We start from the raw sequence: 4418 nt of genomic DNA on the forward strand, positions 1-4418 counted from the left end.
AGATGGCTGATGAGACCGATGTTAGCACGGAATGTTCTGCCACATACTGAACAGAGAAATGTGGACACTGTTGCTTCAGCATTTGCAGCTCTGGCTTTACGGAGTGCTCGCTTCTCTTGTGCCAAGATTGTCCTTCTGTGTTCATATGTCTGGCAACCCTGGTAAACCAGGGTACGCCATGTCGGTCGATCATGCGCCATGTCGGTCGATCATGCGTCGGTCGATCATGCGTCCCAAGAGATAGTGTCGATATCCAGGGACTTGAGAGATGCTTTCAGTGTGTCTTTGTATCGCTTCTTTTGTCCCCTGTGCGATCGCTTTCCTTGAGACAGCTCAACATAGAAGAGCTGTTTAGGGATGCGATGGTCTGGCATCCTTACAACATGGCTTGCCCAGTACATCTGGGCTTTCATCAACAGAGTGTAAACTGATGATAGGCCTGCTCTGGAGAGGACATCTGTATCTGGTATCTTATCCTGCCACCGGATCCTCAGAATTCTGCAAAGGCAAGTCATGTGGAAGTAATTCAGTTGCCTGACGTGCCTCCTGTACACTGTCCAGGTCTCACTAGCATACATTAGGGTAGTTAACACTGCTGTCTGGTAAACTTTAAGCTTAGTAGCAAGGCTTATTCCACGGCGGTCCCACACGTTAGTCCGCAGTCTGCCAAATGCAGAACTTGCCTTGGCAATTCTACAGTTGACCTCGATGTCAATTGTCACTGCACGGGAGAGGGTACTACCAAGATACATAAATTGGTCCACTGCTTGCAGCTTTTGTCCCTTCACTGTGATGGTAGGCTCTTGTTATTGGGCTTTTGGCACACCCCTACATATACATAACAAATAAATATTAAATGCTGCCCATCTTGAATATATAACGGAAGGAGGAAGCTTGAGAGTTCACAAGGTTAATGTTGTATGGAATGAAACTATGGCTGAATCTGGATGTTCTGCTACGGATACCACGAAGCCTCCTCTCAGAAGGTAACAAGGAAAACAGGTCGTGAAGAGGATGTGTAGTGTCCCAGATAATCTTACGGACCCTGCTCAAGCAATGCTTCTGTGCTGTGTCCTGGATGGGAGGGAGGGAGCTGCCAATGATCTTTTCGGCCATCCTCACCACTCTCTGCACCGCCTTCCTGTCTGAAGCAGTGATGCTTCCAAACCAGACTGTGATGCTGTATGACAGGATGCTCTCGATCATCCCCCTGTAGAAAGTGGTCAGGACAGGGGAAGGAAGATCTGCTTTTTTCATGCGATGCAGAAAATGCAGGCGCTGCTGTGCCCGCTTCACCAGTTTCTCACTGTTGAGCGACCAAGCCAGCCTACTCATTAGCTGCACAAATACTTATTAACTGAAGACGCATTGACTTTACTGTGCATCCAACACATAAGTTACTTCTGCTTATGCAACATCAGCTATGGCTCTCCAAAGTGGCAAATTATGTTCTATGCTACAATTTAACTTGTAATTAGTGATACTTCATACTGATGCTGATCATTTATGATATGGAAAATTGGTACTTAGTCTCCTTATTATTATTTATTAAATTTATATACCGCCCTATCTCCCTTGCGGGACTCAGGGCGGTGAACAGGCGATACTAAAAACCACGATAATAAATAAATAGTTTGTTTTAAAATCGAATTAAATAACAGGCCTGTTCTAAAAACACACCCGTAAAAAACCCCCCACTGAAACATAATCAAACTACGCCAGGCCGGCCGCACGGAATAAATGGGCCTTCAGGGCTCGGCGAAAAAGGCGCAGGTCCGCAACTGTACGTAGGTCGGGGGGTAGGTCATTCCAGAGGGCAGGAGCTGCCACAGAGAAGGCTCTCCCCCTGGGGGTCGCCAGCCGGCATTGTCTGGCCGACGGCACTCTAAGGAGGCCCTCTCTGTGGGAGCGGACTGGTCGAAGGGAGGTGTTTGGTAGGAGGGTTCTCTTACACAAAGCTCATTGATAAAAAATGAAATGGTGCAGCGGGGCACTATTGCCTCCACCAAGTTCATGGGCTTTGATGGGCTTTACATTCAAGGAAAATGATACTTTTCTAGAAAAGAGGAAAGACCAACCAAAAAAAAACCCACAACCCCAGCCCACCAGCTGTTTCTCTTCATAAATGAGTCCATAATGTGCTAATTGCCCATGGAGAATTTTTACTTAAAATATTGCTGCCAAAAGCTATTCCTGCAGACCCACTTTAATATATTGAAATAAGCATGATGACCAGTGGCCAAGGCAGATTTATTTATTTCTCAAATATAAAAAAATGCAAAACTGATAAAAAAAATTATTCAAAGTTGTAAAGAGCTGACATAATAAGCAAAGTCAACTTCAAGTTACTATAATATTAGTCTCGAGGTAAACATGTCGTAGAAGATGTAACTCTGTAAGCCAAATTATTATTTTCTCCCGAGCCTACAAACGAGCCTCTTGAATATTACACTTAAGTAGTTTATTACCTTTCTACTGTGTATGTCCAAAAGCAATACATCTTTTGAGATTTCACACAATATTAAAATAAGCCCTTCCATTTAATACATGTGTATAACATGACCTTTCTTCTGATTTGAATTGAAAAGGGCAGTTTTATTTTTAATGTATTGGATTATGTTTTGTTGTTATTGGATACACTGTAGTATACATCATTGCAATATGTTATTAACTATATTAGTTCTGTTGTGTTAATGAGTTTGAATATTCAGAGCAGTGTGAAACACTGAGCCTCTTGCTCTTTAGTTAAATATTTATTTACATTTTAACTTTTTAATCATCTAGCACAGGGCTTTTCAACCAGTGGTACGGGTACCACCTGTGGTACATTGGCACCTGGCATGTGGTACGCGACCATCCTAGAAAAGTGGTAGTGGGGGAGGGGAATGAGCTGAACCGGTGGCAGCACCGCACAAGCCTGAGCAAGATATGGCTGGAGCTGCAGGGCTGTCAGGGCTCAGTGGAAGCGCCAGGATCAGTGCTGCTTTCCAACTGATCGGCGCTTCTTCGGGGCTGTCAGGGCTCAGTGGAAGCTCCAGGATCAGCGCCAGGCTCCAGCTGGAGCTCGGCGCTGATCCTGGTGCTTCTGCTGAGCCCTGAAGAAGCACCAGTCAGCTGGAAAGCAGCACTCATCCTGGTGCTTCTGCTGAGCCTAGAAGAAGAGCCGATCAGCTGGAATGTTGCAGCATCTCCAGGGTCTTGTGATTTACATTCAGATGCTTGGCAACTGATTCATATTTATGACGGTCACAGTGTCCCAGGGTCATGTGAAGTGACCAAAACCTGCTGCAACCACCCAGGAGATGGGGGGAATAAAAACCAAACACCCCCTCACCCCACCCCCGCTGCCAATCCTCAACAGAAATGCTCACAACAATGAAAACCTCGGAAAGAAGGATGAGCGCTGCCGGGTGGGCAAGCAGGTGTCTTGCTCGGCTGTGGCTTGGGGGGCACTTTTTTCAGTGCCATTGTAACTTCAAACAGTCACTAAGCGAACTGTTGTAAGTCGAGGACTACTGCACTTTATCACTTTTTTCCTTTTTTTTTTGTTTTGGTCATCAAGTTTTTGACACCTTGCTAGGCGACTGGTGTTACTCAGATACTGCCATATCCTAAAAGTGGTACAATGAGTGAAAAGGTTGAAAAGCCCTGCTTTAGAATATATATAAAAATGACAAACACTTTTTTAAGCGTTTAAGTGGCCGTTTAATTTGACATTGAAATAGGATGGAAAAATAAGAAAATCCAGAACTGAGAGTTTTAATATCTGTTACATTTTTTTTAAGCTTGACTTCTTAGGTTGAGAGGTTTTTTTTTAATGTACTGGCCAATCATGTTATATTTTATTAAATTAAAAATGACTATATTTTGTAACTGTCAAAGGATCATTTTACATAAATAAACCCTGGCTGACTCTGAGATCTTTGCATATAAAGCAAGCTTTGTGCTATAGAATTTTTGGAAGAGTTTAGATTTTAGAAGATTTTTATGGAAAAATCCTAACATTTGTGGTGGTGTGTTCTGCTGCATTACCTTACTGAGTCTCCAAAAGTTATTTGTCTCTTGGTACAAAGAGGTTTGAAAAAGTGGACTCAGGCTGTAACAAACAACATATTTTTTTCACATAAAAGTTGTAAATCTATTTCCAGAAGATATAACTTCATCTTTAGGCAAGCCTGATAGCTCCTCCAAGGAGGGTACATGTAGAATAAAGATATGTCTCTCTCTTCTGCCACTGGATAGATTGTTGATCTGAGTGTTGTGCTTGTTCGGTATTTTATTATTTTGTCACCAATCAGAGAAATGTGCAATTAATGACTGATATGAATGTCAAAAATACCCATTTTTTTTAAAGGTATCCATTCAAAAAGTGACTTCCAGTAATATATTTTGATTTAATTTAAATTAATTAAAATAAA

This window comes from Protobothrops mucrosquamatus, unplaced genomic scaffold (genome assembly GCF_001527695.2).
Source record: "Protobothrops mucrosquamatus isolate PMUCROS unplaced genomic scaffold, P.Mucros_1.0 scaffold4895, whole genome shotgun sequence".
In the NCBI taxonomy this organism is placed as follows: Eukaryota; Metazoa; Chordata; class Lepidosauria; order Squamata; family Viperidae; genus Protobothrops; species Protobothrops mucrosquamatus.